The sequence below is a fragment of the Aquarana catesbeiana genome, linkage group LG05, assembly GCF_042186555.1.
Source record: "Aquarana catesbeiana isolate 2022-GZ linkage group LG05, ASM4218655v1, whole genome shotgun sequence".
NCBI lineage: Eukaryota > Metazoa > Chordata > Amphibia > Anura > Ranidae > Aquarana > Aquarana catesbeiana.
The window spans coordinates 11,090,280-11,104,845 of record NC_133328.1 but is presented as its reverse complement, the minus strand read 5'-3'; the positions used below and the strand labels follow the sequence as shown (position 1 = coordinate 11,104,845).

The window sequence follows — 14,566 nt, the reverse complement described above, 5'->3', positions numbered from 1 at the left end:
AGAGCGCTGGAAAAGGGCTGGGCCGTGGAGCCTAAGCGGGATGTAGGATGGGGGCTAGCTAGGTGGGGGTTGCGTCCAGCCGTTGCTTTGCTGTCTACAGGGACTGGATGCGTGGCAAGCTCCTGAGGTAGGGAGGGAGGGAGGGAGAGAGAGAAAGAAGAAAGAAAGTGTATTTTTGAAAGAAGGGGTGAGGAAAGGGAGGAGGGCGAAGAAAAAGTGGGGGCTGGACTGGTGATTTTGTAGGAGCTAGGTGTGCAGGAGGGCTTGCAGAGCGGGTTTTGTTAAAAGAGAATGTAAAAAGAGGCATAGAGGAGAGTGACCCCTGCTGGAAGAAAAGCAAAAGCCTACAGCACCTGGTATTCCCAGGCGGTCTCCCATCCAAGTACTAACCAGGCCCGACCCTGCTTAGCTTCCGAGATCAGACGAGAGCGGGTGCATTCAGGGTGGTGTGGCCGTAGGCAAAGCTCATGGTCTCTTTCAAGCCTCTTGTACTTGTCACCGGCAGCCTGGCTCCGCCTTTCCTTGACTTTGCTACAATCAGCAGTGCCTTTTGACAAGCAACGCAGCACACCCCACCTTGTCGTCTCTCCTCTCTCTCGCTCGCTCGCTCTCTTCAACCCCCCTGCCTCTTGCTGCCTCTTTAACCTCTTCCTGCCTGCACCTTCTCACACACATACTCAGCCTGGCTTCAAAGGCTCCTTTCTGGCTTCCCCTGGCCTGACTTTTAACCTTTTCCCTGACAAGGCTTTGCACCAAAGGAAGAGGAGCAGCAGGGCGCATGTAGCGCGGGGCCTCATGCCTGCACTTGTTAACGCCTTCGCTTTCATACCAGGTGGCCAGCCCATGGATCTCCGGAACCTGGCTTCCGTTCCGCTAGCTACTGGAAACCGACCGCTGCGGAGGGAGCCAGTACATCCACCCCCCCCTGGCTACCAGAGGACCTCTGACCTAGGGTTGCCACCTCATCCCTTTAAACCCGAACACTTATTTATTACGCAGCTTCTGAGGCTGATTAAGGTAGTAATTAAACTCACTTGTTGCCCTTATCTGCCTTAAATTAGCCTTCAGAACCTGTGTAATTCCTATGTGTTCGGGTTTAAAGGGATGGGGTTGCAACTCTACCCTCACCTATAGCAGGCGCCATGCCTCACCACTGGCTGCAGTCAAGCAACTGCTTGACTTGCCCAGTAGGTAGACCTTTTCTTGTAGCGTCGCTTCATACCTCACATGTGCCATACTCACCCAAGTTCTTTTCAATAGGCCTGGAGACCAACATGCATGATGGAGTCCCTTTCAATGACTTCAGAGGAGGCTTAGAACACTTGACGCAACTTTACTGAGAAGTCTTGGGCATTACAGTTCAACATGAACAATGGTCATATCCTGACCCAAACTGCCACTGACTGGCTGCCCAGGACTACCTCTACAAGGTAGTAGTTCATGTTGGTCTTTGAGTTGCCATCTCATCCCTTTATATCCGAACACATATTAATTACAGAAATTCTGTGGCTGATTAAGGTGGTAATTAAACTCACTCGTTGCCTTATCTGCATTCAATTAGCCTCAGAACCTGTGTAATTCATATGTGTTTGGGTTTAAAGGGATGAGGTGGCAACCCTAGTAGGCCTCCTGCAAGCGCTGCCTGATCCCCCGAAACCCAGCCTTCCCCTAAATTTTTTATGACCGGCGGGTAGGCTGGATCCAAAAAAACCCCGGCAGCGCACGCATTAACTCTTTCCCTCCCAGCCTGGGGCAGCCGCTAACTAAAACCACGCTCCTGTAGGCAACCTGCTGCCTACACCCTAGCCGCTTCAGGGCGCAGGTTTCACGACCCGTCGGCTCTGTGGCTTCTCGCTGGCTTCGGCAGTCCGCGTGCGAGCTTCCCCCAGCCTGGGGAGCGCGGCAGAATGTGTTGGCGCAAGGGCGACTAAAGAGGAGGAGTGATAGCACCAAAACGGCTGAGGAGAGCGCTGGAAAAGGGCTGGGCCGTGGAGCCTAAGCGGGATGTAGGATGGGGGCTAGCTAGGTGGGGGTTGCGTCCGGCCGTTGCTTTGCTGTCTACAGGGACTGGATGCGTGGCAAGCTCCTGAGGTAGGGAGGGAGGGAGGGAGGGAGGGAGGGAGAGAGAGAAAGAAGAAAGAAAGTGTATTTTTGAAAGAAGGGGTGAGGAAAGGGAGGAGGGCGAAGAAAAAGTGGGGGCTGGACTGGTGATTTTGTAGGAGCTAGGTGTGCAGGAGGGCTTGCAGAGCGGGTTTTGTTAAAAGAGAATGTAAAAAGAGGCATAGAGGAGAGTGACCCCTGCTGGAAGAAAAGCAAAAGCCTACAGCACCTGGTATTCCCAGGCGGTCTCCCATCCAAGTACTAACCAGGCCCGACCCTGCTTAGCTTCCGAGATCAGACGAGAGCGGGCGCATTCAGGGTGGTGTGGCCGTAGGCAAAGCTCATGGTCTCTTTCAAGCCTCTTGTACTTGTCACCGGCAGCCTGGCTCCGCCTTTCCTTGACTTTGCTACAATCAGCAGTGCCTTTTGACAAGCAACGCAGCACACCCCACCTTGTCGTCTCTCCTCTCTCTCGCTCGCTCGCTCGCTCTCTTCAACCCCCCTGCCTCTTGCTGCCTCTTTAACCTCTTCCTGCCTGCACCTTCTCACACACATACTCAGCCTGGCTTCAAAGGCTCCTTTCTGGCTTCCCCTGGCCTGACTTTTAACCTTTTCCCTGACAAGGCTTTGCACCAAAGCAAGAGGAGCAGCAGGGCGCATGTAGCGCGGGGCCTCATGCCTGCACTTGTTAACGCCTTCGCTTTCATACCAGGTGGCCAGCCCATGGATCTCCGGAACCTGGCTTCCGTTCCGCTAGCTACTGGAAACCGACCGCTGCGGAGGGAGCCAGTACATCCACCCCCCCCTGGCTACCAGAGGACCTCTGACCTAGGGTTGCCACCTCATCCCTTTAAACCCGAACACTTATTTATTACGCAGCTTCTGAGGCTGATTAAGGTAGTAATTAAACTCACTTGTTGCCCTTATCTGCCTTAAATTAGCCTTCAGAACCTGTGTAATTCCTATGTGTTCGGGTTTAAAGGGATGGGGTTGCAACTCTACCCTCACCTATAGCAGGCGCCATGCCTCACCACTGGCTGCAGTCAAGCAACTGCTTGACTTGCCCAGTAGGTAGACCTTTTCTTGTAGCGTCGCTTCATACCTCACATGTGCCATACTCACCCAAGTTCTTTTCAATAGGCCTGGAGACCAACATGCATGATGGAGTCCCTTTCAATGACTTCAGAGGAGGCTTAGAACACTTGACGCAACTTTACTGAGAAGTCTTGGGCATTACAGTTCAACATGAACAATGGTCATATCCTGACCCAAACTGCCACTGACTGGCTGCCCAGGACTACCTCTACAAGGTAGTAGTTCATGTTGGTCTTTGAGTTGCCATCTCATCCCTTTATATCCGAACACATATTAATTACAGAAATTCTGTGGCTGATTAAGGTGGTAATTAAACTCACTCGTTGCCTTATCTGCATTCAATTAGCCTCAGAACCTGTGTAATTCATATGTGTTTGGGTTTAAAGGGATGAGGTGGCAACCCTAGTAGGCCTCCTGCAAGCGCTGCCTGATCCCCCGAAACCCAGCCTTCCCCTAAATTTTTTATGACCGGCGGGTAGGCTGGATCCAAAAAAACCCCGGCAGCGCACGCATTAACTCTTTCCCTCCCAGCCTGGGGCAGCCGCTAACTAAAACCACGCTCCTGTAGGCAACCTGCTGCCTACACCCTAGCCGCTTCAGGGCGCAGGTTTCACGACCCGTCGGCTCTGTGGCTTCTCGCTGGCTTCGGCAGTCCGCGTGCGAGCTTCCCCCAGCCTGGGGAGCGCGGCAGAATGTGTTGGCGCAAGGGCGACTAAAGAGGAGGAGTGATAGCACCAAAACGGCTGAGGAGAGCGCTGGAAAAGGGCTGGGCCGTGGAGCCTAAGCGGGATGTAGGATGGGGGCTAGCTAGGTGGGGGTTGCGTCCAGCCGTTGCTTTGCTGTCTACAGGGACTGGATGCGTGGCAAGCTCCTGAGGTAGGGAGGGAGGGAGGGAGAGAGAGAAAGAAGAAAGAAAGTGTATTTTTGAAAGAAGGGGTGAGGAAAGGGAGGAGGGCGAAGAAAAAGTGGGGGCTGGACTGGTGATTTTGTAGGAGCTAGGTGTGCAGGAGGGCTTGCAGAGCGGGTTTTGTTAAAAGAGAATGTAAAAAGAGGCATAGAGGAGAGTGACCCCTGCTGGAAGAAAAGCAAAAGCCTACAGCACCTGGTATTCCCAGGCGGTCTCCCATCCAAGTACTAACCAGGCCCGACCCTGCTTAGCTTCCGAGATCAGACGAGAGCGGGTGCATTCAGGGTGGTGTGGCCGTAGGCAAAGCTCATGGTCTCTTTCAAGCCTCTTGTACTTGTCACCGGCAGCCTGGCTCCGCCTTTCCTTGACTTTGCTACAATCAGCAGTGCCTTTTGACAAGCAACGCAGCACACCCCACCTTGTCGTCTCTCCTCTCTCTCGCTCGCTCGCTCTCTTCAACCCCCCTGCCTCTTGCTGCCTCTTTAACCTCTTCCTGCCTGCACCTTCTCACACACATACTCAGCCTGGCTTCAAAGGCTCCTTTCTGGCTTCCCCTGGCCTGACTTTTAACCTTTTCCCTGACAAGGCTTTGCACCAAAGGAAGAGGAGCAGCAGGGCGCATGTAGCGCGGGGCCTCATGCCTGCACTTGTTAACGCCTTCGCTTTCATACCAGGTGGCCAGCCCATGGATCTCCGGAACCTGGCTTCCGTTCCGCTAGCTACTGGAAACCGACCGCTGCGGAGGGAGCCAGTACATCCACCCCCCCCTGGCTACCAGAGGACCTCTGACCTAGGGTTGCCACCTCATCCCTTTAAACCCGAACACTTATTTATTACGCAGCTTCTGAGGCTGATTAAGGTAGTAATTAAACTCACTTGTTGCCCTTATCTGCCTTAAATTAGCCTTCAGAACCTGTGTAATTCCTATGTGTTCGGGTTTAAAGGGATGGGGTTGCAACTCTACCCTCACCTATAGCAGGCGCCATGCCTCACCACTGGCTGCAGTCAAGCAACTGCTTGACTTGCCCAGTAGGTAGACCTTTTCTTGTAGCGTCGCTTCATACCTCACATGTGCCATACTCACCCAAGTTCTTTTCAATAGGCCTGGAGACCAACATGCATGATGGAGTCCCTTTCAATGACTTCAGAGGAGGCTTAGAACACTTGACGCAACTTTACTGAGAAGTCTTGGGCATTACAGTTCAACATGAACAATGGTCATATCCTGACCCAAACTGCCACTGACTGGCTGCCCAGGACTACCTCTACAAGGTAGTAGTTCATGTTGGTCTTTGAGTTGCCATCTCATCCCTTTATATCCGAACACATATTAATTACAGAAATTCTGTGGCTGATTAAGGTGGTAATTAAACTCACTCGTTGCCTTATCTGCATTCAATTAGCCTCAGAACCTGTGTAATTCATATGTGTTTGGGTTTAAAGGGATGAGGTGGCAACCCTAGTAGGCCTCCTGCAAGCGCTGCCTGATCCCCCGAAACCCAGCCTTCCCCTAAATTTTTTATGACCGGCGGGTAGGCTGGATCCAAAAAAACCCCGGCAGCGCACGCATTAACTCTTTCCCTCCCAGCCTGGGGCAGCCGCTAACTAAAACCACGCTCCTGTAGGCAACCTGCTGCCTACACCCTAGCCGCTTCAGGGCGCAGGTTTCACGACCCGTCGGCTCTGTGGCTTCTCGCTGGCTTCGGCAGTCCGCGTGCGAGCTTCCCCCAGCCTGGGGAGCGCGGCAGAATGTGTTGGCGCAAGGGCGACTAAAGAGGAGGAGTGATAGCACCAAAACGGCTGAGGAGAGCGCTGGAAAAGGGCTGGGCCGTGGAGCCTAAGCGGGATGTAGGATGGGGGCTAGCTAGGTGGGGGTTGCGTCCGGCCGTTGCTTTGCTGTCTACAGGGACTGGATGCGTGGCAAGCTCCTGAGGTAGGGAGGGAGGGAGGGAGGGAGGGAGGGAGGGAGAGAGAGAAAGAAGAAAGAAAGTGTATTTTTGAAAGAAGGGGTGAGGAAAGGGAGGAGGGCGAAGAAAAAGTGGGGGCTGGACTGGTGATTTTGTAGGAGCTAGGTGTGCAGGAGGGCTTGCAGAGCGGGTTTTGTTAAAAGAGAATGTAAAAAGAGGCATAGAGGAGAGTGACCCCTGCTGGAAGAAAAGCAAAAGCCTACAGCACCTGGTATTCCCAGGCGGTCTCCCATCCAAGTACTAACCAGGCCCGACCCTGCTTAGCTTCCGAGATCAGACGAGAGCGGGCGCATTCAGGGTGGTGTGGCCGTAGGCAAAGCTCATGGTCTCTTTCAAGCCTCTTGTACTTGTCACCGGCAGCCTGGCTCCGCCTTTCCTTGATTTTGCTACAATCAGCAGTGCCTTTTGACAAGCAACGCAGCACACCCCACCTTGTCGTCTCTCCTCTCTCTCGCTCGCTCGCTCGCTCTCTTCAACCCCCCTGCCTCTTGCTGCCTCTTTAACCTCTTCCTGCCTGCACCTTCTCACACACATACTCAGCCTGGCTTCAAAGGCTCCTTTCTGGCTTCCCCTGGCCTGACTTTTAACCTTTTCCCTGACAAGGCTTTGCACCAAAGCAAGAGGAGCAGCAGGGCGCATGTAGCGCGGGGCCTCATGCCTGCACTTGTTAACGCCTTCGCTTTCATACCAGGTGGCCAGCCCATGGATCTCCGGAACCTGGCTTCCGTTCCGCTAGCTACTGGAAACCGACCGCTGCGGAGGGAGCCAGTACATCCACCCCCCCCTGGCTACCAGAGGACCTCTGACCTAGGGTTGCCACCTCATCCCTTTAAACCCGAACACTTATTTATTACGCAGCTTCTGAGGCTGATTAAGGTAGTAATTAAACTCACTTGTTGCCCTTATCTGCCTTAAATTAGCCTTCAGAACCTGTGTAATTCCTATGTGTTCGGGTTTAAAGGGATGGGGTTGCAACTCTACCCTCACCTATAGCAGGCGCCATGCCTCACCACTGGCTGCAGTCAAGCAACTGCTTGACTTGCCCAGTAGGTAGACCTTTTCTTGTAGCGTCGCTTCATACCTCACATGTGCCATACTCACCCAAGTTCTTTTCAATAGGCCTGGAGACCAACATGCATGATGGAGTCCCTTTCAATGACTTCAGAGGAGGCTTAGAACACTTGACGCAACTTTACTGAGAAGTCTTGGGCATTACAGTTCAACATGAACAATGGTCATATCCTGACCCAAACTGCCACTGACTGGCTGCCCAGGACTACCTCTACAAGGTAGTAGTTCATGTTGGTCTTTGAGTTGCCATCTCATCCCTTTATATCCGAACACATATTAATTACAGAAATTCTGTGGCTGATTAAGGTGGTAATTAAACTCACTCGTTGCCTTATCTGCATTCAATTAGCCTCAGAACCTGTGTAATTCATATGTGTTTGGGTTTAAAGGGATGAGGTGGCAACCCTAGTAGGCCTCCTGCAAGCGCTGCCTGATCCCCCGAAACCCAGCCTTCCCCTAAATTTTTTATGACCGGCGGGTAGGCTGGATCCAAAAAAACCCCGGCAGCGCACGCATTAACTCTTTCCCTCCCAGCCTGGGGCAGCCGCTAACTAAAACCACGCTCCTGTAGGCAACCTGCTGCCTACACCCTAGCCGCTTCAGGGCGCAGGTTTCACGACCCGTCGGCTCTGTGGCTTCTCGCTGGCTTCGGCAGTCCGCGTGCGAGCTTCCCCCAGCCTGGGGAGCGCGGCAGAATGTGTTGGCGCAAGGGCGACTAAAGAGGAGGAGTGATAGCACCAAAACGGCTGAGGAGAGCGCTGGAAAAGGGCTGGGCCGTGGAGCCTAAGCGGGATGTAGGATGGGGGCTAGCTAGGTGGGGGTTGCGTCCAGCCGTTGCTTTGCTGTCTACAGGGACTGGATGCGTGGCAAGCTCCTGAGGTAGGGAGGGAGGGAGGGAGAGAGAGAAAGAAGAAAGAAAGTGTATTTTTGAAAGAAGGGGTGAGGAAAGGGAGGAGGGCGAAGAAAAAGTGGGGGCTGGACTGGTGATTTTGTAGGAGCTAGGTGTGCAGGAGGGCTTGCAGAGCGGGTTTTGTTAAAAGAGAATGTAAAAAGAGGCATAGAGGAGAGTGACCCCTGCTGGAAGAAAAGCAAAAGCCTACAGCACCTGGTATTCCCAGGCGGTCTCCCATCCAAGTACTAACCAGGCCCGACCCTGCTTAGCTTCCGAGATCAGACGAGAGCGGGTGCATTCAGGGTGGTGTGGCCGTAGGCAAAGCTCATGGTCTCTTTCAAGCCTCTTGTACTTGTCACCGGCAGCCTGGCTCCGCCTTTCCTTGACTTTGCTACAATCAGCAGTGCCTTTTGACAAGCAACGCAGCACACCCCACCTTGTCGTCTCTCCTCTCTCTCGCTCGCTCGCTCTCTTCAACCCCCCTGCCTCTTGCTGCCTCTTTAACCTCTTCCTGCCTGCACCTTCTCACACACATACTCAGCCTGGCTTCAAAGGCTCCTTTCTGGCTTCCCCTGGCCTGACTTTTAACCTTTTCCCTGACAAGGCTTTGCACCAAAGGAAGAGGAGCAGCAGGGCGCATGTAGCGCGGGGCCTCATGCCTGCACTTGTTAACGCCTTCGCTTTCATACCAGGTGGCCAGCCCATGGATCTCCGGAACCTGGCTTCCGTTCCGCTAGCTACTGGAAACCGACCGCTGCGGAGGGAGCCAGTACATCCACCCCCCCCTGGCTACCAGAGGACCTCTGACCTAGGGTTGCCACCTCATCCCTTTAAACCCGAACACTTATTTATTACGCAGCTTCTGAGGCTGATTAAGGTAGTAATTAAACTCACTTGTTGCCCTTATCTGCCTTAAATTAGCCTTCAGAACCTGTGTAATTCCTATGTGTTCGGGTTTAAAGGGATGGGGTTGCAACTCTACCCTCACCTATAGCAGGCGCCATGCCTCACCACTGGCTGCAGTCAAGCAACTGCTTGACTTGCCCAGTAGGTAGACCTTTTCTTGTAGCGTCGCTTCATACCTCACATGTGCCATACTCACCCAAGTTCTTTTCAATAGGCCTGGAGACCAACATGCATGATGGAGTCCCTTTCAATGACTTCAGAGGAGGCTTAGAACACTTGACGCAACTTTACTGAGAAGTCTTGGGCATTACAGTTCAACATGAACAATGGTCATATCCTGACCCAAACTGCCACTGACTGGCTGCCCAGGACTACCTCTACAAGGTAGTAGTTCATGTTGGTCTTTGAGTTGCCATCTCATCCCTTTATATCCGAACACATATTAATTACAGAAATTCTGTGGCTGATTAAGGTGGTAATTAAACTCACTCGTTGCCTTATCTGCATTCAATTAGCCTCAGAACCTGTGTAATTCATATGTGTTTGGGTTTAAAGGGATGAGGTGGCAACCCTAGTAGGCCTCCTGCAAGCGCTGCCTGATCCCCCGAAACCCAGCCTTCCCCTAAATTTTTTATGACCGGCGGGTAGGCTGGATCCAAAAAAACCCCGGCAGCGCACGCATTAACTCTTTCCCTCCCAGCCTGGGGCAGCCGCTAACTAAAACCACGCTCCTGTAGGCAACCTGCTGCCTACACCCTAGCCGCTTCAGGGCGCAGGTTTCACGACCCGTCGGCTCTGTGGCTTCTCGCTGGCTTCGGCAGTCCGCGTGCGAGCTTCCCCCAGCCTGGGGAGCGCGGCAGAATGTGTTGGCGCAAGGGCGACTAAAGAGGAGGAGTGATAGCACCAAAACGGCTGAGGAGAGCGCTGGAAAAGGGCTGGGCCGTGGAGCCTAAGCGGGATGTAGGATGGGGGCTAGCTAGGTGGGGGTTGCGTCCGGCCGTTGCTTTGCTGTCTACAGGGACTGGATGCGTGGCAAGCTCCTGAGGTAGGGAGGGAGGGAGGGAGGGAGGGAGGGAGAGAGAGAAAGAAGAAAGAAAGTGTATTTTTGAAAGAAGGGGTGAGGAAAGGGAGGAGGGCGAAGAAAAAGTGGGGGCTGGACTGGTGATTTTGTAGGAGCTAGGTGTGCAGGAGGGCTTGCAGAGCGGGTTTTGTTAAAAGAGAATGTAAAAAGAGGCATAGAGGAGAGTGACCCCTGCTGGAAGAAAAGCAAAAGCCTACAGCACCTGGTATTCCCAGGCAGTCTCCCATCCAAGTACTAACCAGGCCCGACCCTGCTTAGCTTCCGAGATCAGACGAGAGCGGGCGCATTCAGGGTGGTGTGGCCGTAGGCAAAGCTCATGGTCTCTTTCAAGCCTCTTGTACTTGTCACCGGCAGCCTGGCTCCGCCTTTCCTTGATTTTGCTACAATCAGCAGTGCCTTTTGACAAGCAACGCAGCACACCCCACCTTGTCGTCTCTCCTCTCTCTCGCTCGCTCGCTCGCTCTCTTCAACCCCCCTGCCTCTTGCTGCCTCTTTAACCTCTTCCTGCCTGCACCTTCTCACACACATACTCAGCCTGGCTTCAAAGGCTCCTTTCTGGCTTCCCCTGGCCTGACTTTTAACCTTTTCCCTGACAAGGCTTTGCACCAAAGGAAGAGGAGCAGCAGGGCGCATGTAGCGCGGGGCCTCATGCCTGCACTTGTTAACGCCTTCGCTTTCATACCAGGTGGCCAGCCCATGGATCTCCGGAACCTGGCTTCCGTTCCGCTAGCTACTGGAAACCGACCGCTGCGGAGGGAGCCAGTACATCCACCCCCCCCTGGCTACCAGAGGACCTCTGACCTAGGGTTGCCACCTCATCCCTTTAAACCCGAACACTTATTTATTACGCAGCTTCTGAGGCTGATTAAGGTAGTAATTAAACTCACTTGTTGCCCTTATCTGCCTTAAATTAGCCTTCAGAACCTGTGTAATTCCTATGTGTTCGGGTTTAAAGGGATGGGGTTGCAACTCTACCCTCACCTATAGCAGGCGCCATGCCTCACCACTGGCTGCAGTCAAGCAACTGCTTGACTTGCCCAGTAGGTAGACCTTTTCTTGTAGCGTCGCTTCATACCTCACATGTGCCATACTCACCCAAGTTCTTTTCAATAGGCCTGGAGACCAACATGCATGATGGAGTCCCTTTCAATGACTTCAGAGGAGGCTTAGAACACTTGACGCAACTTTACTGAGAAGTCTTGGGCATTACAGTTCAACATGAACAATGGTCATATCCTGACCCAAACTGCCACTGACTGGCTGCCCAGGACTACCTCTACAAGGTAGTAGTTCATGTTGGTCTTTGAGTTGCCATCTCATCCCTTTATATCCGAACACATATTAATTACAGAAATTCTGTGGCTGATTAAGGTGGTAATTAAACTCACTCGTTGCCTTATCTGCATTCAATTAGCCTCAGAACCTGTGTAATTCATATGTGTTTGGGTTTAAAGGGATGAGGTGGCAACCCTAGTAGGCCTCCTGCAAGCGCTGCCTGATCCCCCGAAACCCAGCCTTCCCCTAAATTTTTTATGACCGGCGGGTAGGCTGGATCCAAAAAAACCCCGGCAGCGCACGCATTAACTCTTTCCCTCCCAGCCTGGGGCAGCCGCTAACTAAAACCACGCTCCTGTAGGCAACCTGCTGCCTACACCCTAGCCGCTTCAGGGCGCAGGTTTCACGACCCGTCGGCTCTGTGGCTTCTCGCTGGCTTCGGCAGTCCGCGTGCGAGCTTCCCCCAGCCTGGGGAGCGCCGCAGAATGTGTTGGCGCAAGGGCGACTAAAGAGGAGGAGTGATAGCACCAAAACGGCTGAGGAGAGCGCTGGAAAAGGGCTGGGCCGTGGAGCCTAAGCGGGATGTAGGATGGGGGCTAGCTAGGTGGGGGTTGCGTCCAGCCGTTGCTTTGCTGTCTACAGGGACTGGATGCGTGGCAAGCTCCTGAGGTAGGGAGGGAGGGAGGGAGGGAGGGAGAGAGAGAAAGAAGAAAGAAAGTGTATTTTTGAAAGAAGGGGTGAGGAAAGGGAGGAGGGCGAAGAAAAAGTGGGGGCTGGACTGGTGATTTTGTAGGAGCTAGGTGTGCAGGAGGGCTTGCAGAGCGGGTTTTGTTAAAAGAGAATGTAAAAAGAGGCATAGAGGAGAGTGACCCCTGCTGGAAGAAAAGCAAAAGCCTACAGCACCTGGTATTCCCAGGCGGTCTCCCATCCAAGTACTAACCAGGCCCGACCCTGCTTAGCTTCCGAGATCAGACGAGAGCGGGCGCATTCAGGGTGGTGTGGCCGTAGGGAAAGCTCATGGTCTCTTTCAAGCCTCTTGTACTTGTCACCGGCAGCCTGGCTCCGCCTTTCCTTGACTTTGCTACAATCAGCAGTGCCTTTTGACAAGCAACGCAGCACACACCACCTTGTCGTCTCTCCTCTCTCTCGCTCGCTCGCTCGCTCTCTTCAACCCCCCTGCCTCTTGCTGCCTCTTTAACCTCTTCCTGCCTGCACCTTCTCACACACATACTCAGCCTGGCTTCAAAGGCTCCTTTCTGGCTTCCCCTGGCCTGACTTTTAACCTTTTCCCTGACAAGGCTTTGCACCAAAGGAAGAGGAGCAGCAGGGCGCATGTAGCGCGGGGCCTCATGCCTGCACTTGTTAACGCCTTCGCTTTCATACCAGGTGGCCAGCCCATGGATCTCCGGAACCTGGCTTCCGTTCCGCTAGCTACTGGAAACCGACCGCTGCGGAGGGAGCCAGTACATCCACCCCCCCCTGGCTACCAGAGGACCTCTGACCTAGGGTTGCCACCTCATCCCTTTAAACCCGAACACTTATTTATTACGCAGCTTCTGAGGCTGATTAAGGTAGTAATTAAACTCACTTGTTGCCCTTATCTGCCTTAAATTAGCCTTCAGAACCTGTGTAATTCCTATGTGTTCGGGTTTAAAGGGATGGGGTTGCAACTCTACCCTCACCTATAGCAGGCGCCATGCCTCACCACTGGCTGCAGTCAAGCAACTGCTTGACTTGCCCAGTAGGTAGACCTTTTCTTGTAGCGTCGCTTCATACCTCACATGTGCCATACTCACCCAAGTTCTTTTCAATAGGCCTGGAGACCAACATGCATGATGGAGTCCCTTTCAATGACTTCAGAGGAGGCTTAGAACACTTGACGCAACTTTACTGAGAAGTCTTGGGCATTACAGTTCAACATGAACAATGGTCATATCCTGACCCAAACTGCCACTGACTGGCTGCCCAGGACTACCTCTACAAGGTAGTAGTTCATGTTGGTCTTTGAGTTGCCATCTCATCCCTTTATATCCGAACACATATTAATTACAGAAATTCTGTGGCTGATTAAGGTGGTAATTAAACTCACTCGTTGCCTTATCTGCATTCAATTAGCCTCAGAACCTGTGTAATTCATATGTGTTTGGGTTTAAAGGGATGAGGTGGCAACCCTAGTAGGCCTCCTGCAAGCGCTGCCTGATCCCCCGAAACCCAGCCTTCCCCTAAATTTTTTATGACCGGCGGGTAGGCTGGATCCAAAAAAACCCCGGCAGCGCACGCATTAACTCTTTCCCTCCCAGCCTGGGGCAGCCGCTAACTAAAACCACGCTCCTGTAGGCAACCTGCTGCCTACACCCTAGCCGCTTCAGGGCGCAGGTTTCACGACCCGTCGGCTCTGTGGCTTCTCGCTGGCTTCGGCAGTCCGCGTGCGAGCTTCCCCCAGCCTGGGGAGCGCGGCAGAATGTGTTGGCGCAAGGGCGACTAAAGAGGAGGAGTGATAGCACCAAAACGGCTGAGGAGAGCGCTGGAAAAGGGCTGGGCCGTGGAGCCTAAGCGGGATGTAGGATGGGGGCTAGCTAGGTGGGGGTTGCGTCCGGCCGTTGCTTTGCTGTCTACAGGGACTGGATGCGTGGCAAGCTCCTGAGGTAGGGAGGGAGGGAGGGAGGGAGGGAGGGAGGGAGAGAGAGAAAGAAGAAAGAAAGTGTATTTTTGAAAGAAGGGGTGAGGAAAGGGAGGAGGGCGAAGAAAAAGTGGGGGCTGGACTGGTGATTTTGTAGGAGCTAGGTGTGCAGGAGGGCTTGCAGAGCGGGTTTTGTTAAAAGAGAATGTAAAAAGAGGCATAGAGGAGAGTGACCCCTGCTGGAAGAAAAGCAAAAGCCTACAGCACCTGGTATTCCCAGGCGGTCTCCCATCCAAGTACTAACCAGGCCCAACCCTGCTTAGCTTCCGAGATCAGACGAGAGCGGGCACATTCAGGGTGGTGTGGCCGTAGGCAAAGCTCATGGTCTCTTTCAAGCCTCTTGTACTTGTCACCGGCAGCCTGGCTCCGCCTTTCCTTGACTTTGCTACAATCAGCAGTGCCTTTTGACAAGCAACGCAGCACACCCCACCTTGTCGTCTCTCCTCTCTCTCGCTCGCTCGCTCGCTCTCTTCAACCCCCCTGCCTCTTGCTGCCTCTTTAACCTCTTCCTGCCTGCACCTTCTCACACACATACTCAGCCTGGCTTCAAAGGCTCCTTTCTGGCTTCCCCTGGCCTGACTTTTAACCTTTT

At 53.4% G+C, this 14,566-nt stretch overlaps 8 non-coding genes across 8 annotated transcripts; all 8 read right to left on the bottom strand.

Moving 5' to 3' along the window:
• Positions 1-341: 341 nt before the first annotated feature.
• On the bottom strand, positions 342-460 carry LOC141146480 (5S ribosomal RNA). Its single transcript, XR_012244900.1, has one exon. It is a non-coding gene; the product is annotated as a 5S ribosomal RNA (ribosomal RNA).
• A 1,857-nt stretch (positions 461-2,317) lies between these two features.
• On the bottom strand, positions 2,318-2,436 carry LOC141146275 (5S ribosomal RNA). The gene has a single exon (XR_012244826.1). It is a non-coding gene; the product is annotated as a 5S ribosomal RNA (ribosomal RNA).
• Positions 2,437-4,285: 1,849 nt separating this feature from the next.
• LOC141146392 (5S ribosomal RNA) lies at positions 4,286-4,404 on the bottom strand. The gene has a single exon (XR_012244883.1). It is a non-coding gene; the product is annotated as a 5S ribosomal RNA (ribosomal RNA).
• Positions 4,405-6,265: 1,861 nt separating this feature from the next.
• Positions 6,266-6,384, bottom strand: LOC141146274 (5S ribosomal RNA). Its single transcript, XR_012244825.1, has one exon. It is a non-coding gene; the product is annotated as a 5S ribosomal RNA (ribosomal RNA).
• Positions 6,385-8,233: 1,849 nt separating this feature from the next.
• On the bottom strand, positions 8,234-8,352 carry LOC141146323 (5S ribosomal RNA). Its single transcript, XR_012244871.1, has one exon. It is a non-coding gene; the product is annotated as a 5S ribosomal RNA (ribosomal RNA).
• A 1,857-nt stretch (positions 8,353-10,209) lies between these two features.
• LOC141146295 (5S ribosomal RNA) lies at positions 10,210-10,328 on the bottom strand. Its single transcript, XR_012244847.1, has one exon. It is a non-coding gene; the product is annotated as a 5S ribosomal RNA (ribosomal RNA).
• A 1,857-nt stretch (positions 10,329-12,185) lies between these two features.
• Positions 12,186-12,304, bottom strand: LOC141146297 (5S ribosomal RNA). Its single transcript, XR_012244849.1, has one exon. It is a non-coding gene; the product is annotated as a 5S ribosomal RNA (ribosomal RNA).
• A 1,865-nt stretch (positions 12,305-14,169) lies between these two features.
• LOC141146286 (5S ribosomal RNA) lies at positions 14,170-14,288 on the bottom strand. Its single transcript, XR_012244838.1, has one exon. It is a non-coding gene; the product is annotated as a 5S ribosomal RNA (ribosomal RNA).
• Between the last annotated feature and the right edge of the window lie 278 nt (positions 14,289-14,566).